This window comes from Felis catus, chromosome B3, assembly GCF_018350175.1.
Source record: "Felis catus isolate Fca126 chromosome B3, F.catus_Fca126_mat1.0, whole genome shotgun sequence".
Lineage (NCBI taxonomy): Eukaryota > Metazoa > Chordata > Mammalia > Carnivora > Felidae > Felis > Felis catus.
The window spans coordinates 6,252,320-6,280,039 of NC_058373.1; the positions used below are offsets into that span (position 1 = coordinate 6,252,320).

Below are 27,720 nucleotides of genomic sequence, written 5' to 3' on the forward strand. Positions count from 1 at the left end.
ACAGAGGTGACCCAAGGCCTGGAGCCCCAGCATCCCCCAACAGGCACAGTGCAGAGGCTGACTTTTGTTTGGACCTGGAGGTCCTTGCCTGGCCAAAGCCTTTTATCCCAGCCCCTAGGGGGAGTAAAGGGAAGAGGTGGGTTGGGGTCTGCTGAGCCAGTGCTGGGGAGCTGAGCATCAGGGCATCAGGCCAAGGGGATCCTCCCAGGTCACTATGGCACCTCCCTGCCTTCTGGCCCGCTGGCTTTTACTGCCAAGTTGGGTGATGGGTTAACTCTCAGTTAACCTGAGAGTGCAGAGACCAGAACTGGCAGGGCTTGGGATGGGGATAGGGCTGGCTGGGAAAAGGAGGTCTTCACGGGCAGGACCAGATGAGGAAAAGACAAAGAGGACTTGACTTCTTTCAGCTGAGGGCCAGTGGTGGCCTGCCCTGGTCAGCCCATCCTGCCCACCCCACCCTGCGATTAATGTGGCAACTGTGAGTCGTCAAGATGACAGGGAATCAGCACTGATGAATAGGTGTGCAAAGCCCCCACAGGTACCTACAGGCCTGGTGTCCTTGCCTCTGAACATCTCTGACCTTGTGGGCATGGTCCTGGGCCACCCCCCCCCCTTACTTGTTAGTCTATTCTTTGAGTATCTTTGTGTGTTTATCCTGATTTCTTTTCTTAAAAAAAAAAATCTGTTATTAAAAAGTAATACATGCTTATCATAGAAAATGTAGACAAATTAAATAAATTGAAATAATCACCCAGAGATAACCTCTATTAAGCCTGTGATGTGGTTCCTAACCATGTTTATTTCCCAATGGGTATAGAGCCAATTTTTTTTTTTCAACGTTTATTTATTTTTGGGACAGAGAGAGACAGAGCGTGAACGGGGGAGGGGCAGAGAGAGAGGGAGACACAGAATCAGAAACAGGCTCCAGGCTCTGAGCCATCAGCCCAAAGCCTGACGCGGGGCTCGAACTCACGGACCGCGAGATTGTGACCTGGCTGAAGTCGGACGCTTAACCGACTGCGCCACCTAGGCGCCCCAGGTATAGAGCCAATTTAAAAAAAAATTAGATTATAACATGTGTGCTATTTTGTAGACTGTCTTTTCCACTTAGCAGTAGATCATGGGGGTCTTTCCTGGTCATGAAATACAAGGAAATGATGATCATTTTCAAGAGCTGCCTAGCATCCCGGTAACATGGATGGGCGCTAAGTTGTTTGATCTCCTCTAGATGGACATTTAGATTCTTAAAATATTTTGCTATTATACACAGTACTGTGATTACAAACATCCTTGGACACAAGTCTGCCCTTGTCCGTGATCTTTTTGTTCGTGAATTCTTTGATGTGAAATTATTCTCTTAGATGGAAGGTAAAATCTTCGTTTTAAAGTTTCAAAATCTTTGTTGGCTTTTTTTGCTAAATGAAATGGACATCCGATGTGCTCCCCTGTTCAGAATTCTTTCCCCCCGTCTTCTAATAATAGCCTTCTGTTTTTCCTGTAGGGAGCCAGGCTTCCCCCACTCCTCTACTTGAAGTGGCCAGAGTCCTCTCTTAACCCTGGCTGCAGTGTTCAGTTCAGAGATGGGCATAAGATCCAGAGAGAATTAATCAAAGTATTCCCTGAGACTCTATATAAACTACTGTCACAGGGGGCTCTTTCTCCCCCTTTTGGATCAGAAGTCACAAAGATAGAGCCCCTGAATCCAGCTATGCCTGAAGCCTTCCCTCCCTCGGTCTTCCCAGTTAATTGAGTCACTGAACATCCTTTGTGTGTTTGTTTAAGCTAGTTTTGTATGGGTTGCTGTCACTTATAAGTGAGGGAGTCCCGAATAATACTGGAAAGTGATACAAATTTATATTCTCAATAGCATGAGATGAAAATGCCAATTTCCAAGGCCCTCCTCCTTGCCACCCAGTTAACAGTATATCATGGAGGTCTTGCCGTGTCACGATTAGGGGCTTGAAGCAGTCAGCTATTCTGAAATGCTCTGGGTCGTGAAGGTGCGAGAGGGACACAGTATAATCCTAAAGTAGCGGGACCAAACGTGGGAGCTGACAAGGCAAACCTAGATTATGAGAAAATCATTCCCCAGAATTCTGCATGAAACGAGGAAACGCACAGGCTCCAGTGAGCATAGTAGTCAATGGACAGGTGGGTCCTGCACAGACATGTGTTAGGTTTAAGAACAAATGGCCCACCAATAAGGGCAACAACCACATGCACGGACGTTTGATTGCTTGCGTCTTACAGCATTAAACTGCAGAAACTTAAGAGCTAAGGTGGCAAACTAGCATGCCATGGGCTGTATCCAGCTGAGCTACGTGGTTTGTATAACTTGCAGAATGCCTTTAAAGTACTTGAAAAAAGGAACCCAAGCTCTTGCAGAAATGGTTCATCTCAGGGCTGGAGCAGGAAAAGTTCCCTTGGGGAACATGGGACATCAAGGTGTACCTGGAGGGGAAGAGTGACCAAAGGCAGCAGAGATACATCAAAAACCACGCAGAAACCATCTTCAAGGGCTCCCACTGGCCAAAAATGGAACAATTTGAGCATCAAAAAAGAATAAAGTCTGTGAGAGGAGCCTGGGTGGCTCAGTCGGTGAAGCATCTGACTTCAGCTCAGGTCACGATCTCACGGTTCATGAGTTCAAGCCCCGCATCGGGCTCTCTGCTGTCAGTGCAGAGCCTGCTTCAGAGGCTTCCTCTGTCTCCCTGTCTCTCTGCCCCTCCCCTGCTTGTGCTCTCTTGCTCTCTCTCTCTCTCTCAAAAATAAATAAAAACATTTAAAAATGTTTTATAAAGAAATTTTTTAAAGAATAAAGCAGCGGCGACTGGGAGGCTCAGTCGGTTGAGCGTCCGACTTCGGCTCAGGTCATGATCTCACGGTTATGGGTTTGAGCCCCGCGTCAGGCTCTGTGCTGACAGCTCGGAGCCTGGAGCCTGCTTTGGATTCTGTGTCTCCCTCTCTCTGCCCCTTCACCAGCTCACACTCTGTCTCTCTCTCTCTCTCTCTCTCTCTCTCTCTCTTTCTCTCAAAAATAAATAAACATTAAAAAAAATTAAAAAGAAAAAAAGAGAATAAAGGCTGTAACTGATGATACAATATTGAGTACGTAAAAATCCAGCAGCCAGAATAGTGAATACTTCAAAAAGGAAAAGAACTCTTTGTCGTTACAGTGGTCCCTTCTTTTTTTTTTTTTTTTTTTTTTTAAATTTTTTTTTTCAACGTTTATTTATTTTTGGGACAGAGAGAGACAGAGCATGAACGGGGGAGGGGCAGAGAGAGAGGGAGACACAGAATCGGAAACAGGCTCCAGGCTCTGAGCCATCAGCCCAGAGCCCGACGCGGGGCTCGAACTCACAGACCGTGAGATCGTGACCTGGCTGAAGTCGGATGCTTAACCAACTGCGCCACCCAGGCGCCCCTACAGTGGTCCCTTCTGATCTGCAGTTTCAATTACCCACAGTCAGGTGCGGCCTGGAAGCAGAGGGTCCTTTTTCTGGCATATCGTCAGAAGGTCAGTATTAGCCTGACGCTTGTCACAGTGCTTACGTCATTCACCTCCCTTCATCTCCTCACGTAGGCATTTGATCACCTCACAGCCTCACGAGAAGAGTGAGTCCAGAACAATAAGATGTTTTGCGAGAGAGACCACATCCACATGAGTCTTAAGATAGCATAATGTTACAGCTGTTCTATCTCATTATTGTCATTAACCTCTTACTGTGCCTAGGTTATAAATTAAACTGTATCATAGGTATGTATGTATAGGAAAAAAACATAGTATCTATGGGTTTCCGTGCTATATGTGGTTTCAGGCATCCACTGGGGGTCTTGGAACATGCTCCCCATGGATAAGGGGGGGACTACTGTATTGGCCAAAGCTGTTGCACCAACTCTTTACTCCGAGAGTTGGTAATTAAAGCCAAAACATTATTATTTTTTTTTTTCTGCCATCCAGTAAGAACAAGTAGATTCAGTTTCAGGCAGCCCCAGTTGATGACACAAGAAAGCTCTTCGTTATAGAACAATGCAAGCTAATAAATGTCAAAGAAAGAGCATTAGAAAAACACCCTCTTGCAATCCCTAATGAAGTAATTGATTCGGGCAGGGGGTATCAATGGATGCTAAAACCATTAGGTAAAATGCTCCTGGGGGGCAATGATGATCTATGGAAGAAAACGCAAAGTTACAAGACAGGGAATGATCTCAACCCAGTCTCTCATCCAACGTCTGTACTAATAGGACAGCGTCCTGTGCCTTCTGAGGTCCTGGATCAGGCAGTCAGCATCACCCGGGATACATTCTTGACAAAACGTTAACATCGATGTAATCAAGCCTTTAGCTCTAACTTCCAGTTTGCAGGGAATACAGAGGATAAGGGAACAAGTTAAGTGACATCACAAGGAAACAACCAGACCTATCTAGATAAGTAGGACAGTCAACAAGACACTGGTCTGAGTTCTTCAAATCAGTGTCAGTTGAAACACACACAAAAAATAACAAAACAGGGGCGCCTGGGTGGCTCAGTCGGTTAAGCGTCCAACTTTGGCTCAGGTTATGATCTCATGGTTTGTGAGTTCAAGCCCCACGTTGGGCTCTCTGCTGTCAGCTCAGAGCCCACTTTGGATCTTCTGTCTCCTTCTCTGTGCCCCTCCCCGCCCACACTCTCCCTCTCCCTCTCTCTCTCTCTCTCAAAAATAAATAAACATTAAAAAAGCAACAAAACGAACAGACCAGTGGGGATCTCTTCCAGATTAAAGATACTTAAGACACATAACCACCAAATCCAATTTTTGGTCCTCTATTGGATTCTGGTTTGAACAATCCATCTAAAGCATCGTCTTTGGGGTAGTGAAAGAAATACGAATGAAGACAGGTATTTGTTAATTTTCTTGTCTTTTCTAAGTAGGCTCCACACCCAGTGTGCAGTGTGGGGCCCAATGTGGGGCTTGAACCCACGACCCCAAGATCAAAACCTGAGTTAAAATCAAGAGTAGGACACTAACTGAGCCACCCAGTTGCCCTGGTGTTTGTTAATTTTCTTAGGTATTGTTAAGTAGCTACTTTGGAAAATATCTATGTTTTGAAGAGATGCCTATTGAAATGTTTAAGGATAAAATATTTTATTAGCTTCTCTGATCTTGTTACTTTAAAATACTGAAGAAGAAGAAAAGTAAGTAAAATGTGGTGTGAAAAATGTTACATCTGAGTGATGAGTGTATTTGGATGTGGGTGTTCATCTTACTATCACTGTTTCTCTTTATGTTTGGAGTTTTTAATATAATGAAAATTTTTAACAGATCAAGAATATTTGACCAATTATTACCAAATCTGGGTATTCCACATAAAGAAATCCACAGAGATCTGGTCACTGGGTCCATATTTCCAAATGGAAACATCTGGGCAGGGACTGCTCCTTCAGTTCCTCTGTCCTCCACACACCCTTCTCTCTGCTCACTTCCTCCCCTAATTTACCTGCCTGGCCCTTGAAGGCATTTGTGTTTGCCTACAAAGACCCAACCATGGGGCACCTGGGTGGCTCAGTCCGTTAAGCGTCAGACTCTTGTCTTCGCCTCAGGCCATGATCTCACGGTACCCCAGTTCCTGAGTTCAATCCCCGCATCCGTCTCTGCACTGAGAGTTGGCTGACAGTGTGGAGCCTGTTTGGGATATATTCTCATTCTCTCTCGCTCTCTCTCAAAATAAATAAACTTAAAAAAACCCAAAGATCCAACCAAACATACGAGCAACAATTAAGCCATACCTCTGAGTTACACAGAGAATGAAGGCTCCTGGTAAGGACTCAGGACCAGCTTTAGGAGTGGCAGAGTGAGTATCTGAGGACCCAAGCAGTGGGTCAGGGCCCAGGGGACTTTCTCAAGGCAGTGCGGTTGGCGCCCGAGGGGGGGGTGGGGGGGGCGGGATGTCTTAATCATGTGATGTGAGATCACTGATTACGTGTGAACATTTATCATTCTACTTGCCCACCCACACACACTTTTCTTATTTGGGGATGCCTCTACCTTTTGAGTTTATGTTTCCTTAAAGTAGAAACCAGAAACGTACCTTCCCGGCTTCCTTTGCAGTAGGGGCATAGACGTGTGACTGGTGTCCACCGATCACAAGTTGGGAAGTGACGGCCAGTTTGGGGGGAGGGTGTCAGAAGCCCCCACTGCCCTAGGCAGCAACAGCCCTGCAAGCAGCCACACGTGGCCCACACTCCATCGGGATGGCAGTGACGTCTCCTCACAGCAGCTCTGCCTTGTCCCAGCTCTCCAACCTGGCCTGGCGTCCTCACCGCGATTCTCAGGGCCTCCCGAAAGCCTTTTCTGTTCACACTCGCCACAGCGGGGTCTGTTGTTTGCAGCCAAGAGCTCGGAGTAATTTACCACCTGATCTCCCCATCCTGTGCCTAAAGAGCGAAGGAGACAACGTTGCTGGGATGCAGTCAGAGCCCTTTGCGCCCATGTCCTCCACTTCTCCAAGCCCCGGTCGTGCGGGGAGTCAGCCCCTACTGAGACGCGAAGCCCCGGGGTGCTGGGGTGACACCAGCAGGACAGATGCTGAGGGAGAGAATCACTGTTCCACTGGCGAAGTCTGTAAAAGAGCAGTGTCTTGTCTACCTTGGCAATTTACTTCTGTTTCTTGGCACAGAGGAGTCAGTCTCCTTAATCAGATCATACAAATGAGAGCTGGACTTCTGCCAAGCCAGCCCAGCCGAGTTTCCCTGGGGCCTGTTTGAAACTTAAGAGTGTCCTGTGATGAATACTTCTTTCCGGGTGCTCGCGAAACTCAACGGATAGTTATCACCTTGGCCCGAGGACCCCATGAGCCTGGGATCCCCGAGATTCCTAGAGACCAAGTGCGGCAGATATGAGCGGGGAAAAGGGGGAAGTAAAAGGAAAGAAAGCCGCACCCATAAATTCAGAATATTGAGCAAGAGACATCCAAATCAATTAGCCCAGTGATGTATAGCAGCCATGTCTAAACACTGTGCTGTGACTCAGCTCTGTTGGTGCCATTGTGGGGATGAAACCCATGCACGTCCCGGGCTCCAGCCATCCACCCAGGGTCCCTCTCAGCACACGGTGGAAGGGAGGGGAAGACTTCCACTGGATTTTCCACTCACCCAGCCCAAACTCGTCCTTAGCCACCTGGGTCCGCCCACCTTCCTGCCTTTCTCTGGGACTTGAACCAGGAACATAGTTCTCCAGACACATGTGGCCACAATCCAGAAGCCAGCCACACTGAAACTCAGGAGACATCATGGAGTGACTTATACTGCAAATAACAATAAATAATAGCCAGCATTTTGACAATATCTACTGTGCACCCCACACCGTTCTAAGAGCCGCAAGTCAAACCTTGCTTTAATGTTTTATCGATTGTCTAGACAAAGTGTTGGGAAAATGTTAAGCATTCAGATTAAACTTATAAGTGTGTTATGCCTGTGGTCATTTCCCTGTGAATAGTGCACACACGCGCGCACACACACACACACAGCCTGGGGAAATATTCTTCCACTATTCAAAAACAATGATCTGGGGCACCTGGATGACTCATTCAGTTGCTCATCTGGTTCTTGGTTTCAGCTCAGGTCATGATCTCACGGTTTTGTGAGTTCAAGCCCCATGTCGGGCTCTGTGCTTACAGTGTGGAGCCTGCTTGGGATTCTCTCTCTCTCCCTCTCTCTCTTTCTGTCTCTCTCTCCCTTTCTCTGCCCCTACCCCACTCACACCATCTCTGTCTCTCTCAAAATAAACAAACTTAAAAAGTAATAATAACCTGATTTAGCAAAGAAGTAGCTTACGTTGTTGATTCATGAGTGAAATTCCAACATGTCTTTGTTTTCTTTCATCTTCCTCCTTCACATAAACCAGAAAAGTGTCCACCAACATTCACGTTAGATCTAGAGTGAACCACAACCATAGGCTGGCAATGGATATGAGGGTTTAGCACAAACCATCGTAAGTGTTTTGTGTGAATCAATTGTTTGTGTCGAATTTACAGTAAAGAGTATGTCTTTTTTTTTTTTTAACTTTTTTTTAATGTTTATTTTTGAGAGAGACAGAGACAGAATGAGAGTGGGTTAGGGGCAGAGAGAGAGGGAGACACAGAATCTGAAGCAGGCTCCAGGCTCTGAGCTGTCAGCACAGAGCCCGACGGGGGGCTCGAACTCACAAGCTGTGAGATCATGACCTGAGCCAAAGTCAAACGCTCAACCGACTGAGCCACCTAGATGCCTTAGTATGTCTTTTTTTTTTAATGTTTATTTATTTTTGAGAGAGAGAGAGAGAGAGAGAGAGAGACAGAACATGAGCAGGGGAGGAGTAGAGAGAGAGACACACACAGAATTTGAAGCAGGCTCCAGGCTCTGAGCTGTCCACACAGAGCCCGACATGGGGCTCAAACCCGTGAACCCTGAGATCATGACCTGAGCCAAAGCTGGACGCTTAACCGACTGAGCCACCCAAGCACCCCTTATTATTTTTTTTATAAATGATGTGCTATACAATCTTTGAATCAGTAAAATTTGTGTACATATGTGTGCATACATTTTCCCTACATCCTCTGGTGGACCCCTAAGATTTATCTTCTCATCTCTCACCGGGGGGCAGCAAAGCACAAGCTCAAGGTCTCCCGTGTCCTGCACGAAACCTCAGCGTGCCAGCTGGCTTTGGGGCTCCTTCACTCCAGTCTGGGAGTCTGTGGATTGCTCCGTTTTGTGTCAATTCAGTGATTCGTTTAAGAGGATATTTTGTTTAATATTGTATTCAGCATTCAGTTTTTAGGTTTCTCACTGGGAGATTCACTCAGGTATCTGATCTACTACACTGCCCTTTTCCATTGACACCCGGGCACAGGGGGCCTGGCTAACTGAGGAAGCAGGCTTTGCTTGTTTGTGCTGTGTGTCCACTCCACAAGGATGCAGACTCAGCCATCACGGCACACGCAGCAAATTAATGGACGGCACCTGATTACTGGGCCATTTCCTGTCTTCTCCTGAAACGTCTTTGGAATCAGGGTGTGAGGGTTGGGACAGCTACGTCGTTCTGTTGTGGTTTCATTTTGCAAATGGTACAGGTGGCTTTGGCTTGGGTGTGAGTTATTATTGTTGCCATCACCATTATCAACATCCTCGTCATCACCATCACCATTATAATCACCACCGTCTTGGTTCTCCTCCTGTCCCGTGCAGTTTGGGAAGAGCCACATTCCATGGAAGGGGAACCATTCCTTTTAACTGGCATCCTTGGCTGACCGGTAGCAGCTGGGCCCCTGTTTCAGTCTGTTTGGGCTGCCAGAACGAAATGCCACAGGCTGAATGGGTTAAACAATAGAAATTCGTTTCTCATGGATCTGGAGATTGCAAGTCCAAGATCAAAGGACTGACCAGGGGCGCCTGGCTGGCCCAGTGGGTTAAGTGTCCGACTTTTGATTTCTGCTCAGGTCATGGTCTCACGGTTCATGACTTTGAACCCCGTGTGGGACTCTGTGTTGGTGGTACAGAGCCTGCTTGGGATTCTCTCTCTCCCTCTTTCTGCCCCTCCTCCACTCATACACACACACCCTCTCAAAATAAATCAATAAGCATTTAAAAACAAAACAAAACAAAAACCCCACAAAGTGCCAGCCAGTTTGGTTCCTGGTGCAAGCCTTTCTGACTTGCAGAAGGTCACCTTCTCACTATGCCCTCATGTGGCAGAGAGAGAAAGAGAACTCTCTGATGTCTCCTCTTATAAGGACACTGGTCCTATAGGATCAGGGTGCCACCCTTATGACCCCATTCAACCTAACTCCAAATGCAGCCCCACTCGGGGTTAGGGCATCAACATTTGAGTCTTGGGGGGACACAAGCCAGTCTATAGCCGTCCCTCTGACCAGGAGGCCCAGCATCAGCTATAGAGTTGGACAGACCCAAGTTCAAAGCCCAGCTCTGCTACTTACTAACTTTGTAAATAAGATATTTCACCTTTCGGCCCCTCCGTTCTCTATCCTGGGAAGTAGAAATAATAAGTCCCATTTCAGAGCATTGTGATGATTAGTACATTAGCAAAAGTGTAGAAGGTAGCTTGTGCGATCCCTGGCAGATGGCAGGGGCTCAACATATACTTTTCTGGATGATGCCACTCAAAGTGTGGTCCTCGGACCAGGAGCATTGCCTGAGGTCATGACAGAAAGGCCTGAGGAGTGCCAGGCCCCGTCCCAGTCCTGGCAAATCAGAATCCCTGTCTTCACAGCATTCCCGGTGATGGGACACGCATTGATGTTCCAGAGGCACGTTGAGAATGCGGTGGTATAATTCAGGGAGGCTCGGGGAGGGAGCCGCGGCCAGGCAGCCTTGTGATTGCCCTTGGCCAGTGAGGGGCCCCAAGGAATGCTGGACTGGTCACCAGCGGTTACAGAGGCGTGTCCTGGGCCAGTTCCTCTCCCGTCTGAACTCCTAGCTGTTGACAGAACCTGCTGTTTCTCATCTCTGGGTCTCCACGCCCGATACTCTCTTCCCGGCCCTTTTCTGCCAAGCCCCTTTCTACTTAACCCCGAAAACTTGGCTCGAAGGTCACCCTCACCCAGAAGCTGTCTCTGCCCTCCTCCCATTATCTGGTCCCTTCCAGCCTTTTCATCCCATGCGTGTGCAGTGGCCACTCGCAAGGCTCCAGGGATGTGGAAAAGTCCAGACAGTTGTCAGTTAGGAGGCTGAACTTGGGATTGAACGCCTGCCTCTGTCACTTCCCAGCTCTGTGACTTTGAATGAGTCTCTGAATTTCGAGGAGCTTCACCTTCTTCATGAGTGAAATGGAGACACGGTTCCCCTGAGAGTTAAATAAGATAAAGGGCATACGGCAGGCAAGACTTTGCAGTTGCAACCAGGTGCCCGAGAAACATTGCCCTTCCTTATTTGCTTGAAATCAGCTTAAGTCTGACTCCAATAGACCGGAGGGGCCTTCAGTTTCAGTCCTTACCGGGGCCTCCTTCCTCCCCAACGCCCCCCCACCCACCCCCACTGCCCTCTCTGCTCACACAGTGATCCTGGCAACTTTCATGACTTGTGGAGGACGGGGGAAGGGCACTAGATCCTGAGTCCCATGCTGAACGGCACAGATTGGCATGCTTGAGCATGTAGGCTAGTGTAGTGTGGTTAAGAGGGAGGCTCTGGGGTGGGTCCCACCCCCACCACACATCAGCTGTGTGACTATGGGAAATTGGCTTAACCTCTCTGATCCTGATTCTCTCAAAATCCTCACAAGGGCCAGGGATTGTTAGCCCCATTTCGCAGGAAGGCAAACTGGCTCAGAGAGGCCCAGGTCATGTGGTTGAAAGTGCTGGCGCCTGGGTGGCTCAGTCGGTTACGTGTCTGACTTCGGCTCAGGTCATGATCTCGCCATTTGTGGGTTCGAGCCCCGCGTCGGGCTCTGTGCTGACCTCTCAGAGCCTGGAGCCTGCTTTGGATTCTGTGTCTCCCTCTCTCTCTGCCCTTCTCATGTTCATGCTCTGTTTCTGTCTCTCAATAATAAATAAACATTAAAAAAAATTTTTTTTAAGTGCTGGCAGAGGCACCTGGGTGGCTCAGTCAGTTAAGTGTCCAACTCTTGATCTCTGCTCAGGTCATGATCTCACGGTTCATGCAATCTCGGGCCCCATGTCAGGCTCCGAGCTGACAGAGCAGAGCCTGCTTGGGATTCTCACTCTCTCTGCTCCTCCCCTGCTCACACACTCTCTGTCTCAAAATAAAAATAAATAAACTCAAAAACACGTTTAAAAAAAAAAGTGTTGGCAGGGGCACCTGGGTGGCTCAGTCGGTTAAGCACCTGACTCTTGGTTCCAGCTCAGGTCATAATCTGATGGTTTGTGAGTTTCAGCCCCGCATCAGACTCTGTGCTGACAGTGCAGAGCCTGCTTGGGATTCTCTGTCTCCCTCTCACTCTACCCCTCCCCTACTCATGCTCTCTCTCTCTCTCTCTCTACCTCTTTCAAAGTGAATAAATAGGGGTGCCTGGGTGGCTCAGTCGCTTAAGCCTCTGACTTCCACTCAGGTCATGATCTCGTAGTTTGTGGGTTCAAGCCCCGCGTCGGGCTCTGTGCTGACAGCTCGGAGCCTGGAGCGTGCTTCGGATTCTGTGTCTCCCTCTCTCTCTGCCCCTCCCCTGCTCATGCTCTGTCTCTGTCTCTCAAAAATAAATAAATGTAAAAAAAAAATAAAACAAAGTGAATAAATAAATATTAAAAAAACAAAAAACATTGGCAGATTCAGGATTTGAATCCCCATGTGTGTGATTCCAAACACTGCCTCTGATTTTACATATAGCAAGCTGTTGCCCCTCCCAGACTTACCATTTTGTAGCCTCAGGGTGGTGTCCTACCCCCTGTTAGCCCGGGGCCCCTGCAATGGGTAGGGGGCTATTTATTTGCAGGCCCTTGCCCCACGCTCCCTCCTCCCCTCCACCCTCTCTCGTCTTCCTCCATCCCAACCCCCAGTGCCCACCCCGTGTAGGTGGCTGGGAACAGGCTAGCTGTTCCGTAGGCGTTAGTCTCAGCTGGCTGCCTCTCCTCCCCCTCAGATCTCCCTTATCTTGGGCCATCAGAATCTCTCCTGCCTTGCCCCCCAAGCCAAGGTCACCTCCAGAGGGTTTGGCTTGCTCACTACACAGGCTCCCTTCTGCCTGGAAATGGGGGATGGTTTTAAAAAGCCAGCCTCTTTCCTTTCCGGAGTCCTCTAGTTTCCATGTCAGGGGACCATGATGTGAAGAGGGGAAAGGGTAGCGGGCCTCAAACTAGAATTTTGTTCCACGCTTTGAACCTCGCTCATTGTATAACCTTGCACTAGTCACGTCGTCTTTCTGGGCCCCAGTTTCCTCAACTGGGAAGAATGTGGCTGGACCAGACACTTCTCCAAGATCTTTTCCTTCTAGGAGTGTGACTAAATCTGTGCCCTGCACGGCTTAGTGAGTTTGTGACAGGTGTGTATGTATATATATATAAAATACATTATAATAATCATAATACATTATATATGCATATATAATATACATATTTTTTCTTTAATTAGGAATACTGGCAAGCCTGTGTCTCAGGATGAAGTCTCACAGACTGTTCAGCCCAGAGCAGGGGAAGAGAAAACCAATCCCCAGGGGCCAGGAGGGACCAGAGGCCGAAGCAGGCAGGGGGGACAAGAATCCCAGGGCTCAACTTTGGCCTGGGACCAGAGTCAGAGACGGAGGTCTTGAAAGTGGGGTGCCTGAGCCCTACTCCAGAGCAATTAATCAGAACTTCTGGGGGTTGACCTGGGTATTCGTGGGTTTGTTTGTTTGTTTGTTTGTTTGTTTTTTAATTTTTTTTTCAACGTTTATTTATTTTTCAGAGAGAGAGAGACAGAGCACGAACGGGGGAGGGGCAGAGAGAGAGGGAGACACAGAATCGGAAACAGGCTCCAGGCTCTGAGCCATCAGCCCAGAGCCCGACGCGGGGCTCAAACTCACGGACCACGAGATCGTGACCGGGCTGAAGTCGGACGCTTAACCGACTGCGCCACCCAGGCGCCCCAGTTTGTTTGTTTTTTTAAAGAGACTCCCCAGGTAAGTCAGCTGTGCCATGAAAGCCAAGAACCACTGTTTGGGAGCACCGGCCCTCAGACTGGAGCCCGCCTCTGCATCCCTGGAAGAACTTATAACACACAACCTGCAGTTTCTGACTCAGCAGGTCTGGGATGGAGCCTGCGTGAGTCTCCGATTGCTGCGTTGTTTTAAATGAGGTAGACACACAATGTTAGTTTCCAGTGTACAACATAGTGAATCACTCCCCACATTTTGCCGTGCTCCCTGCGGGTACAGCTACCGTTTCTCTGACTTATTTCTCTAAGCCTAATGCTCTCCAGGTCCATCCTCTTGCGGCTTTAGCAAATCACCACAAACTTAATGGCTTACACAGCACAAATCTGTTACCTTACAGTGCTGGAGGTCAGGAGTTCGACATGGGTCTCGGTGGGCTGAAATCAAGGGGCCGACCGGGCTGCATTCCCTCCGGAGGCTCTGGAGGAGGCTGGCTCTGTCACCTGTCCCAGCTTCTGGAGCCCACCTGCCTTCCTGGGCTTGCGGCCTCTCCCTCCACCCTCCTGCCCTCCATTATCACATCTCCCGCCCTGACCCTAGCACACCTGCCTCCCCATTTCACTTACAGTGAACCTCTTGACTGTCCTGGGCCCACTCAAATTACCCAGGATAATCTCCCCAGGTCAAGATCCTTAATTTAATCAGCATGAGAGCCCACGTGAAGTAACATTTTCACAGACTCTGGGGATTAAGAATGGGGGGGGGGGGGCGCCGAAGCCAAGGGCACACTCTACACACTGCATGTTAGCTAACTTGACAATAAATTGTATTTGAACCCTTTAAAAAAATAACAATAGGGGCGCCTGGGTGGCTCAGTCGGTTAAGCATCCGACTTCGGCTCAGGTCGTGATCTCGCGGTCCGTGAGTTCGAGCCCCACGTCAGGCTCTGTGCTGACAGCCTGGAGCCTGCTTCTGATTCTGTCTCTCCCTCTCTCTCTGACCCTCCCCCCATTCATGCTCTGTCTCTCTCTGTCTCAAAAATAAATAAACGTTAAAAAAAAAAACACAATAATGTGAGCCAGGATTCTGGATACCACAGGGCCCAATAATTTGCATTTCTCTTTTTAATGTTTATTTATTTTGAGAGAGAGAGAGAGGGCGCAAGTAGGGGAGAGCGAGGGAAAGAGAGAATCCCAAGCAGGCTCCATGCCATCAGCACAGAGCCTGATGCCTTGAACCGTGAGATCATGACCCGAGCTGAAACCGAGAGTCAGATGCTCAACTGACCGAGCCACCCAGGTGCCCACAAGCTTACAGGTGAGGCTGATGCCGCTGGTCTGGGAACCGTGCTTTGAGAACCACCACTTTGGAGTTTACAGGGAATGAGGTCCAAATGAGGTCAAGCTGTCCCAAGAAGAGGGTGTCTAGGGAGGGGTAGAGATGGGTAAGGAGGGTTTTGGCTGACACTGGGGGAGACGATTTCTCTTCTGCTGTTCCTATCCCGAGTCCAGGAAAGCCTCCAGGAAACGCATAAAAAGACATTCTAAGTAAGATCGGTGTTTCCTTTGGGTGTGACCCTGGGGACCCACCCCAAAGCGGGAGCAAGTAGGCTCAGCCAATTTAAGTCATAGGTGGGAGAGAAGTTTTCGAAATCTTTCTTCACACGCCCGAGATGCTGCATATGGGCCCCCACGGGACGGAGCCATGTAGATAGTAGCCCAAAGGCATCACTCTGTCCAGGTGGCACTCAGCAGTGTCACCTCCCTGCAGACTGATACCTTTAGGACCTACAGCCTGGAGCGTTCCCATCCCCTCTCCGATCCTATGGCACTGTAACCTCCCCCTAAATCTCTTCTTTCCCTTCTCTTCCCTCCCTTTCGCCCCCTACCAAGTCCTGTCCAACCTCCAGGAAAGACCTTCTTCCGGGACACTTCACAAAGTCCCTTCCAGGTTTGACCATGTCCCCCAGTTGTCCAACCTTTTCCCGGACAACTGAGACGAGGGCTCATTTCATTATTGTTTGTTTGTTTTTTACTTATTTGTATTAGGTCTGGGTTCAGAAAGGTCTTGAATCAGACCCCCCTCCCCCCGCCCTGTGACCCACACCTCCCGTGCGTGAACTGCCCAGCTAAAAGGGGGCTGTCTGATCCAAACTCTTCAATTCAGCCAGAGAAAACGTGCCAAGGTCCCCAGTTTGTCAGCAGCAGGACAAAAGTTTGTGTTCCTGACTCCTGGACCAGTGCCCTTTTAGAATCATCTTCCTTTCGTTCCGGGGATCAAACCTGAACTATCGCTAGGGTGACCCTAGCTATCACCCAAAACAGAGTGAGAGGGGGCATTATTAATAATTACACCAGGACAGCAGGTGTAAACAGGACTGCCCTGGGCAAATGGGACACATGATCATTCTAGCATGACATGTGAATGCCACCCACTTGCCCACCGGGAAATCTTCTCTGTAGCCTTATGACTAAAGAGACCAGGAGAACTCGTTCTCACTCTCCACACCCAGTGAGGGGCCGGAGGACCAAGCAGCCTTGAGGGTCTGGCCTTCCCAGAGATTTTCTGGGTGCTCCGCAGGTGACCTCCCTAACCCACCCAGAGCTGTGTATGCATAAACAGACGCCCCATTTTACGGTCCCTGCCTAGCAGAGGGTAAGTGCCCTGCCAAGCCCAGTAGAACTCTGATTTCTGGTGCTTCCCTCTAGGTCATACCCACTGAATCAAAGCTCCATGTTGTAGAGTTTGAGTCTGCTAGAGCCACTTTTTTAATGTTTATTTTTGAGGAGAAAGAGACAGAGCATGAGCAGGGGAGGGGCAGAAAAAGAGGGAGACACAGAATCCAAAGCAGGCTCCAGGCTCTGAGCTGTCAGCACAGACCCCGATGCAGGGCTCGAACTCACAAACCGTGAGATCATGACCTGAGCCGAAGTCGGACGCTTCACCGACTGAGCCACCCAGGCGCCCCCTCACTGGCTTATTTCTTAGTGCATAGGAAGCACTGAGTACATAGCACTTAATACACACCATTTGATGGAACGAATCAGTGAGTAGTGGCCTCCTACAGAATAAGTGGGCCACAATGAGAGAGAAAATTCTTCTTGCCACCTAAGGTGTCCCCTGAGGTGTGGGGGATCAGAGAGAAGATTCCATCCTCAGCAGACCAGGTCGGTTAGACAAGGTGACCTTTAAGCTCTTTTCCAGCCTCCTGAAAACAACTGTGAAACTTGCCTGAGTTCCAGAACAGGAGTACAAACACCGTGTGCCTGACCGGTGTGGGGGGCAGGTGTGTGCCGTGCGGTGTAGCACAGGCAGGGCCGGGTGACTCTGGACGAGGCAGGGGATTCCAACAAGTTGGTCTGTCTGCGAGAAGCATCTTCCCATTCCCCGGGCGTGCGCCGCACGGAACCAGCACCCAGGAACTGCTTACCCACAGCGGCTGCTCAGGACCACAGAAGCGGGGAGAAGGCTAGCTCTCAGGGACCCCGCGTGCCCTCTTTACTGAAGGCGTGAGCGTCTCCTTTGCGTCTCCACGAAGCCTGTCAGGAGGGGAAGAAGTGGGTGGGTCCTGTTCACTGCTCCTTCTCCCCTCCAGAGCCTCCCTCGGTGCCTGAACAGTAAGGGATCCCTAGCACCCGGGTGGCTCAGTAGGTGAGGCATCCAACTTTGGCTCAGGTCATGATCTCACAGTTCACTTTGTGAGTTTGAGCCCCACGTCAGGCTCTGTGCTGACACCTCAGAGCCTGGAGCATGCTTCAGATTCTGTCTCCCTCTCTCTTGGCCCCTCCTGCTCGCTCTCTCTCTCTCTCTCTCTCTCTCTCTCTCAGAAGTAAATAAACATTAAAAAAAATTTTTAATTGAAAATTATATTTTGGGAAAAAAATAAAAATAAAAATAAAAATTATATTTTGGGGCTCCTGGGTGACTCAGTCCATTGAGCGTCCGACTTCAGCTCAGGTCATGATCTCGCGGTTTGTGCGTTCAAGCCCCACGTCCTGCTCTCTGCTGTCAGTGCAGAAGCCCAATGCAGGGCTTGAACTCAGGAACCATGAGACCATGACCTGAGCCAAGATCAAGAGTCGGACACTCAACAGACTGAGCCACCCAGTGTCTGTGTGTTTTAAAAATGACACTGTGAGGGCTGTTGCACCTTCCCCAAAGTTGTTTTTTAACAGTAAAAAACTGGGGGGCGGGTTTTGTTTGTTTTGTTTGTTTCCAAAAATATTTTCTATATTGAAACATGTTAACACACACACACACACACACACACACACACACACACGCACATATACATATACATTCTAGAATGATGTGCAACGAAATGTTGACAACAGTTATCTCTGGGATTTCAGGTCATGTTTGTATTCTTTCCTTTGTTTCTATTTGCCATAATGCGCTTTCTTTCCTTTATATTCAGAAAGAACAAGACTGCTATTGTCACCTTATGAAAACATTAAATTAAGTGAAAGCACATTTCTGTAAGAATACAGCTCGGAAATTACGTGAATCAAGTAGAAATGAACAAGGGCTTGGGGCGCCTGGGTGGCTCAGTCAGTTAAGCGTCCGAGCTCTGCTCAGGTCGTGATCTCGCGGTTCGTGAGTTCAAGCCCCGTGTCGGGCTCCGTGCTGACAGAGCAGAGCCTGGAGCCTGCTTCAGATTCTGTGTCTCCCTCTCTCTCTGCCCTTCCCTGACTCGTGCTCTTTCTCTCAAAAATAAATAAACATTAAAAACAATTTTTTTTCAAATGAACAAGAATCAGATCTAATAGCAATCACCACCACTGAACTCTCCCTCGGCCCCCAGAGCTGGGCCGCCCTCACCCATAAACCCCATTGTAACCTGTGCCATCGCAAGCCCCAGCTCTGATGCTCAGCAACCACCGGCTTGGGGGGCCCCTCTCCCTGGGCTGGGCCTGGGGGTGCAGGGAGGGACCTCGGAGCAGCCCCGGTCCCAGCTTCCGGGAAGCCTGGGGGATTGTTGTTATGGACGAACCACTGTCTATGGAGCAGGGGTGAGCTTTGGGTACCTGTGTAAGTTCTGGGCACAGAAGTCCCTGCCTCCTACCCTCCTCCCTTCCTTTCTCCTTCTTCCACTACCCCCTCCATCCTTCCTTCTCGCTTCTACTTCCCTACCTCTCTCTTCCTTCCTCTCTCCCTCCTCCCATTGTCTTTCCCTCCATTCCTTCCTCTTTCCCTCCACATCTCTGAGCCCCTGTCAGGCAAGAGAGACACGATGATGAATCACCCACTGTTGCCCCTCAAGGGATCTGCGGTCTGGAGAGGGAAACAGCTGGGTCCAGGGTGCCTTGTGCTCAGAGCCCTGAGGGAGAGCTGTCTGGAGCAGGTAATACCTGTGCTGAATCCTGACGGATTCAGAGGAGCTGGTCAGGAAAGAAAATGGACAAGAGTCAACCCTCCTGGGCAAATCTGTTGTTGCTTCAGTTTCCTAACCGGCCTCCACAGGACCAGCCCTGCCCAGAAGCCCTCCTTGGTGGGGACAGACTCCCTAGACGCTTCGTGCCACCGACTCCCTGGCAATATATCTCACCTGGCCCGGCAACGGTGGTAGGCCATCCCTCCGGGGTTAGGCTCAGCCTCGGCCCATAAATCCAGCTGACTCAGGAATGGCGTTTGTGCTCAGGACTTCCCAGTAGGGGCCTGTCCCACCGCTCCTGCCGGGTCATGCCCAAGTTCCGCGTTCTCACTGCCGGTTTGGCAATTCTTCCTGATTTGGAGCCCAGATCCTTCCTGCTGCTTTTAATCCAGGCTCATTTGCTTTATCCCCAAGGATTTAAAAAATGAAGATTAAAATCTCGTCTTCTCGCTCTGTTGGCAAACAGCTCTTCATGTGCTGGACAGGTGTGATTAGGTAGGTCTCTGTCACTGCTCAGCTCCTGGAGCCACATTAAGCCGAGATGGGAGGGAGCAGGAAGGTGTTCAGAGATCTTTCTCACTGCTCTCACTTCTGCCAAGGGCCCCTCCTGGGCACGCAGATCCACCTGCCATGTTCGGATTACAAGCTGTTAAAAGACCCAATCGGAGGTTATTAGCCCTTGTGGATAAAGCCACTGCCCTCCCCATGTTTCTCTTGGTTTTGAAAGGTGTTTCATGGGAACACAGGTATAGGGGAGGTTGGTTTCAGGATGAGTCACCTTTGAAAGCGACTCCAGACATGGGAGCTGGAGATCGGGATAAGAGGTTTGGAGCAAGAGACAGGAAAGAGACCCATTGAACTGTTTAAAGAAAGGAGAACACATAAATATGCATGGTTGTGTGATAAGAAATAAAATTGCAGGGGCGCCTGGGTGGTTCAGCCGGGTAAGCGTCCGACTTCGGCTCAGGCCATGATCTCGCGGTCCGTGGGTTCGAGCCCCGCATCGGGCTCTGTGCGGACAGCTCGGAGCCTGGAGCCTGCTTCGGGTTCTGTGTCTCCCTCTCTCTCTGCCCCTCCTCTGCTCGCACTCTCTCTCTCTCTCAAAAAATTAACAAAACATTAAAAAAAAGAAGTAAGATTGTAATAAATTCTACTGAAAAAAGGAGAGAGAGAGAGAGATTGGCAGGGAAGCTGCTGGGGACAATCAGAAGGGAGCATCCGCCTTGGAGAAGGATGCAAAAACATCTGGGAGAGTTGCCCGGGGCAGACCTCCCACCCGAGCCAGACAGAGGGACCCTGGGCTGAAGCAGCGTCTACAGGATGATCTAAGGTTGGGGAACGTGAAAGACTTTGGGGCCTTTATTTCTCTCCTTCCTTGATTCTATTATCACTGATGGCCCATCTCAAAGTCCTTGAGTGCACCCTGAATGCTCTGCAGCTCCAGAGACCAGCCCACCTTAATCTCCCCTAAAGGGAGTTGGGGGTAGAGGAATGTACCCAGGTCTTCAAACTGTCCCAACCCCAGGCACAGACCAGCCTCACTGCTCATGGCCCCTCCACCAGGTCCCAGATCCCCAAGGCCAGAAACCAAGTAGGGAGACAGATCCATAAACGTCACCTTGTGAGACTTACATGATGGTGTGCTAAGAGCAATCTCAAGTTCATTCATTCATTCAGTACTTCCTGTGTGCTACCTTACGCCGGCCCTGCTCTAATCTCTGAGGATAGAGTTGAGCCAGACAAAAATCTCTGCCCTTTGGAGCTTACATTTTTTTTTCTTCTGTATTGAGGAATAATTTACATACAGTGAAATATATTAATCCTAAATGTAAAGCCTGATAACTTTTTAGAATGATATACATCCGAGTACTCACCACACCCAATCCATAACTGCCTCCCCCTCGCCAACATAACCATTCCCCTGACATTTTTCACCATCAATGAAATTTGCCTGTCTTTACACAGCAAAGGAAACAATCGACAGAACTAAAAGGCAACCTACAGAATGGGAGAAGATATTTGCAAATGACATACCTGATCAAAGGTTAATATCCAAAATACATAAAGAACTTACGAAACTCAACACCCCAAAAATGAATAATTCAATTAAAAAATGGGCACGCTTGAGGTTCTCTGTCTCCCTCTCTCTCTCCCCCTTCCCTGCCTGCTCATGCACGCACACTCTCTCTCAAAGATAAACTTTTTTTTAAAAAAATGGGCAGAAGACATGAACAGACATTTCTCCAAAGAAGACATGTGGATGACCAACAGACACACGAAAAGATGCTCTACATCACTCATCATCAGGGAAATGCAAATCAAAACCACACTGAGAGGTCACCTCACACCTGTTAGAATAGCTAAAATCAACACCACCACAAACAACAGGTGTTGGCGTGGATGTGGAGAAAGGGGAACCCTCGTGCACTGTTGGTGGGAATGCAAACTGGTGCAGCCACTCTGGAAAACAGTATGGAGGTTCCTCAAAACGTTAAAAACAGAACTACCCTATGACCCAGCAATCACCCTACTGGGTATCTACAAAAATACTAATTCAAGGGGCACCTGGGTGGCGCAGTCAGTTAAGCGTCCGACTTCAGCCAGGTCACGATCTCACGGTCCGTGAGTTCGAGCCCCGCATCAGGCTCCGGGCTGATGGCTCGGAGCCTGGAGCCTGTTTCGGATTCTGTGTCTCCCTCTCCCTCTGCCCCTCCCCCGTTCATGCTCTGTCTCTCTCTGTCCCAAAAATAAATAAACGTTGAAAAAAAAATTAAAAAAAAAATACTAATTCGAAAGGATATATGCACACCTGTGTGTGTGTGTGTGTGTGTGTGCATTATTTACAATAGCCAAATTCTGGAAGCAGCCCAAATATCCATCAATAGATGAATGGATAAAGAAGATATGATATATGTGTGCGTGTGTGTGTGTGTGTATAATGTGGAATATTATATATATATATATATATATATTTTATTCAGCCATAAAAAGAATGAAATCTTGCCATTTGCAACAACATGGGTGGAACTAGAGTGTTATGCTAGGCAAAATAAGTCAGTCAGAGAAAGACATATACCATTTGATTTCACTCATATGTGGAATTTAAGGAACAAAACAAATGAGCAAAGGGGAACAAAAGAGAGAGAACGGCAAATCAAGGAACAGATTCTTAACTATAGAGAACAAACTGCTGGTTACGTGAGGGGAGGGGGGTGGGGGATGGGGGAAACAGGATGGGAACTACAGAGGGCACTTGTCGCGATGAGCATGGGGTGATGTAGGGGAACTGTCGCATCACTCGCACTGTGTGCTAACAGGAATTTAGATAAAACCTTAAAAAATCTTTGCCTGTCTTCAAAATGTATGTAAATGGAGTCGTAGAGCACGGACTCTGGCTCCTGACTTCTCTCATTTGTTTGTGAGAGCCACCAGGTTGACTGCATGTGTCAGTAGTTACTGAGTTTTTATTTCTGCACAGTATTCCATTGTGTGAATAATCCGCAACTTGTTTATCTATTCCCTGAGTGATGGGCATTTGAGTTATCTACGGTTTGACATTTTTGTGAATAAAGTTGCTCTGAACATTCTTGTCTTTGGTGGACATTTACGCTCATTTCTCTGGAGTATATCCAGTGGTGAACCTAGAGTATCTGACCCTTGGAATGAATTTTTTTTTTTTTTTTTTTTTTTTTTTTAGGAAGAGAGCAAGTGGGAATAGGGGAGGGGGCAGAGGAAGAGATAGACAGGGAGGGAGAGGGAGAGGAGAGAGAGAGAGAGAGAGGGAATCTTAAACAGGCTTCATGCTCAGCACACAGCCCGATGTGGGGCTCAATCCCACAACCCTGGGATCATGACCTGAGCTGAAATCAAGAGTCAGATGCTCAACCAACTGAGCCACTCAGGTACCCCATGGACTAGATCCTCTGTAATGCTCCCAGCCCTCGATACAGCAAAATTGTTTTCAGCAATAATAATGAAATTGATAATACTAATAATAATGGCAAGAAAGGAGACAGTGATATTTTATTTTATTGTACTTCATGTACATGTAGTCACACTGGCAAAAAAATGAAAAGAAAATATTACCATACCCAAAAAAGGATTAATACTTTTAAAGTATGTTAGCTTTTTAATTATTTATTTTTTATTATGATTATTTTTTAAATTTACATCCAAGTTAGTTAGCATATAGTGAAGTAATGATTTCTGGACTAGAAATCATTGACTCATCCCCTCCTCAATGCCCTCCTCAATGCCCTCCTCAATGCCCCTTGCCCATTTAGCCCATCCCACCACCCACAGCCCCTCCAGAAACCCTCAGTTTGTTCTCTGTATTCAAGAGTCTCTTGTGTTTTGCCCCAGTTGTTATATTAGTTTTGCTTCCCTTCCCTTATGTTCACCTGTTTTGTATCTTAAGTTCCACATATGAGGGAAGTCATGTGATATTTGTCTCTCTCTCTTGACTAATTTTGCTTAGCATAATATGCTCTAGTTCCATCCATGCTGTTGCAAATGGCAAGATTTCATTCTTTCTGAGTAATATTCCATTTTATATATATATATATACATATATATATACATATATATACATATACATATATATATACATGTATATATATATACATATATATATGTATATATATATACGTATATATATATGTATATATATACCACGTCTTCTTTACCCATTCATCCATCGATGGACATTTCGGCTCTTTCCTAAAGTGTGTTAACTTTTTAAAAAGAAGACCAAAACTTTTATCAGTTTATACTCTGTTTTACTGTTCTCAATTTTAAACACAAAAATGCCAGTAATCCCATAAAATGAAAGAACTAAAGTACCTTAGGTTCTGCTTCTTTGTCTTTAAAATCATGCTGCTACTCTTATTTCAAATACACAGTCAAGTGCAGGAGTCTGTCGTACCATGGGGACTGGAGACAGGAACTGTAATCTGAAAAGGATTGAATGGTTCCCAACCTTTAGGAAAATGATCCTCAAAATGAATGCAGGTACAACGGAATATGACTCAGCCATAAAAAGGAATAAAGTCATCATCCATGTGACAACATGGAAGAACCTGGAAAACCTTGCACTAAGTGAAATAAACCAGACACAAGAGGACCAATCCTGTAGGATTCCTCTTATACCAGGTACCTCGAGTCGACAAGGTCATAGAGACAGACAGTATGTGAGAGGTTACCAAGGGACAGGGGGAGGGGAGGTGGGGGGTTAGTGTTTCATGGGTAGAGCTTCCGTTTGGGAAGATGAAAAAATCTGGAGGTGGAGGATGGTGATGGTTGCACAAATGTAATTAATGTCGCTGAATTGTACGTTCAAACACAGTTTTGGTTTTCAATGGCAAATTGTAGATTGCACATATTTGACCACAATCAAAAGAAAAAAGTGCCATTAAATAAATACATAAATGCACAAAGCCCATGTGTCTCAGGGGCCAAGTGCATAACCAGACATCCTCTAAATCAACTTCCACAAAGAATGCAATGCTTATGAAAGCATTCATTTGCATGCTGTAAATATGTTAATTTGAGACCATTTTTAAAACTCAGTGGTGCTGTCAGTGAAGCATCCGACTTCAGCTCAGGTCATGATCTCATGGTTTTGTGGGTTTGAGCCCCACATTGGGCTCCACGCTAACAGCGTGGAGCCTGCTTGGGATTCTCTCTTTCCCTCTCTCTCTGCCCCTCCCCCACGTGTGGTTTTTCTCTCTCTCTCTCTCTCTCTCTTTCAAAAATAAACAAACAAATAATGGTAATTATAGCAGTTGTTTAGAACTTAGACCAAAAAAGATGGGAGGGGCACATTTTATCATCTTTTGGCATTGCTGGTCCTGGTGCACAGATAATAAAAAGCAGATTGACTTTTTTTTTTTAACTAAACTCCACCCCCAACGTGGAGTTCAAACTCATGATCCTGAGATCAAGAGTCCCATGGTCTACTGACTGAGCCCGCCAGGATCCTCCAAAACAGACTGACTTTTAGTCCTTTTCATTCTGTCCTAAATTCTCTGCAACAACATACTCCCTTATTGGCCGCACACTGACTGAACTGCAGCTACCCCCTCACTTTGGATATATGCCTAGGAGTGGAATTTCGAGACAAAGAGTAGGGGTATGTTTTCTTTTGACTGATTTACTCTCCCCTCGGGCGAGGCATGAGCGCTCCCCGCTCCCCCGATGCTCCACATCCTTGACAGCTTTTCTTATTGCTGATTGCTTCAATTTGAGTCATTCTGATGAGTATTATAGAATCTCATTGAGGTTTTATTTTGCGTTTCCCTGAGGACTAATTGCGTTGAGAGCCTTGTCATATGATTGCAAGCCCTTTACATAGCCTCGTTTTCAAGACTTTTGCCCACATTTTTGTTTGTTCGGTTTTCCTTTTCTTACTGATTTGAAAGAGATCTTTACATATTAAGGACACAAGTCCTTTGTCTAAGGTATATATTGTGAAAGTCTTCTCTTGCCCTTTTACTCTCTTAAATGGCATTTTTTGATAAACAGAGGTTTTTATTTTAATGAAGTCCAATTTACCAATTAAAAAAGTGCTTTTTATGTCCTGCTCAAAAGATCTTTGCCTGTTTGTGAAGATTCCCTCCTGTGTTTACTTCCAGAAGCTTTATTGGTTTAGTTTTCACATTTAGGTCTGTGGTCCATCTTGAACTAATGTTTATGGCATGAGGAAGGGATCAGAGCTCACTTTTTTTCCCCTTCAGAGTAGGCACAAAAACTTTGTGTTCCCCACAGAATTGCAGAAGCAATTCTATACCATATATGTATGGATCTACCATGAACAATTTTTTGTTTGTTTGTTTGTTTTTACCATGAACAATTTTAAAGATACCACTTTCTAGATCCTCAACCTCCCTAGGTCCTCCTTTATTTTATTTTATTTTATTTTTTAAACTTTTTTTAATGTTTATTTATTTTTTTTGAGAGACAGAGACAGAGCACAAGTGGAGGAAAGGCAGAGAGAGGGAGATACAGAATCCAAAGCAGGCTCCAGGCTCCGAGCTATCAGCACAGACCCCGATGCGGGGCTCAAACCCACAAACCGTGAGATCGTGACCTGAGCCAAAGTCAGAGGCTTAACTGACTTAGCCACCCAGGTGCCCCTAGGTCCTCCTTTCTAAAATGAATCTATTTGTGGGGCGCCTGGGTGGCTCAGTCGGTTGGGCGTCCGACTTCGGCTCAGGTCATGATCTCGTGGTCCGTGAGTTCGAGCCCCGCATCGGGCTCTGTGCTGACAGCTCAGAGCCTGGAGCCTGTTTCGGATTCTGTGTCTCCTTCTCTTTCTGACCCTCCCCCGTTCATGCTCTGTCTCTCTCTGTCTCAAAAATAAATAAACATTAAAAAAATTTATTTTATTTTTAATTTTTTTATTTTTATTTTTATTTTATTTTCATTTTATTTAATGAATCTATTTGCCTCTGTCATCAAACATCAAGCCAGTTTTCCTTTGTCCTCTCACTTACCTTTCCAAGTAGGGTTCCCTTTTCACTCCACCCCCGTCTGACCATGGTGCATCATCTAGATGTGTGCAAACCACTGGGGACCTAAATAAACAAAGGGGCAATTAGAACGTATGCGCTCCTGAGGGAGAGACCCCTTCAAAAAAGCACACTGAACATCAGCCATAAACATTAAAGGGGCAGCATCTTATTCCATCGAAGGGACAAATTCTAGGTGATGAGGCATCTATTTAGCTTAGAATTAGAATATGGAAGTGAGATGGTTGTCACCAGCCTATGCATTAATACATCTGTTTGAAGTGAAAACTGTATCCAGATTTTCCTTGGACAGATAGTCTAACTGGGTTGACTGGTTTGACAATGAATTCTGGCTTTGCCAATTCGCTTATATGGCAGAACTTTCCCATAAATTAAATCAACCAAATTTGTAACTCTGAGGTTCTGAAGAAAATATATACAACATGCAGGAAACGATATTTTTGCAGCTATTAAAATTATGCTTAGGGGGCGCCTGGGTGGCTCGGTCGGTTAAGCATCCAATTCTTAGTTTCAGCTCAGGTCACGATCTCACAGTTTTGTGAGTTGGAGCCCCGCATCGGGCTCTGCACTGACAGTGTAGAGCCTGCTTGGGATTCTCTGCCTCCCTCTCTCGCTCTCTCTCTCTCTCTGCCCCTCCCCACCTCGTGCTGTCTCTGTCTCTCCCAAAATAAACAAAAATAAACTTAAAAAGATTGTGACCTTGGGGCGCCTGGGTGGCGCAGTCGGTTAAGCGTCCGACTTCAGCCAGGTCACGATCTCGCGGTCCGTGAGTTCGAGCCCCGCGTCAGGCTCTGGGCTGATGTCTCAGAGCCTGGAGCCTGCTTCCGATTCTGTGTCTCCTTCTCTCTCTGCCCCTCCCCCATTCATGCTCTGTCTCTCTCTGTCTCAAAAATAAATAAATGTTAAAAATAAAAATAATAAAAAAAAAAAAGATTGTGACCAAAAATTTAGATGTCAATTTAAAAATATGAGAGTATGTCGTTTTCCAGAATTCTTTTAGGGGGTGCACAAGCACGAAAGTTTGAAGAAACCTGATCTAGAGGGCAGTGGTTCTCAACTCCTGGTTACAATTGGAATTACTTGGGGAATTTGAAAGAGGATGATAAATCAAAGGAGTTGGGAGTGAGCACTTTTTAAAAGCTCCTTAGGTGATTCAAAGAGCAGCCAGGCTGAGAACCACTGGTTTCCTCCTCCACCCCTCTCTGTTCCACTCAATCTAAACCTTTTCCTCTTCCTCCCCACCCAGCACCCAAGGCTATCTCCCTGA

General features: G+C 47.3%; 1 long non-coding RNA gene across 1 annotated transcript in view; it reads right to left on the minus strand.

Annotated features, from left to right (window-relative positions):
* Positions 1 to 990: 990 nt before the first annotated feature.
* LOC109500494 overlaps positions 991 to 27,720 on the minus strand; it is a 51,648-nt gene continuing 24,918 nt past the window's right edge. The window contains exons 8-14 of the long non-coding RNA XR_006598836.1: positions 26,418 to 26,498; positions 23,767 to 23,876; positions 19,099 to 19,570; positions 16,981 to 17,089; positions 7,133 to 7,284; positions 6,070 to 6,415; positions 991 to 2,451 (exon numbers count right to left, since the gene is read on the minus strand). This is a non-coding gene — a long non-coding RNA (uncharacterized LOC109500494). The remainder of the gene's footprint in view (positions 2,452 to 6,069; positions 6,416 to 7,132; positions 7,285 to 16,980; positions 17,090 to 19,098; positions 19,571 to 23,766; positions 23,877 to 26,417; positions 26,499 to 27,720) is intronic.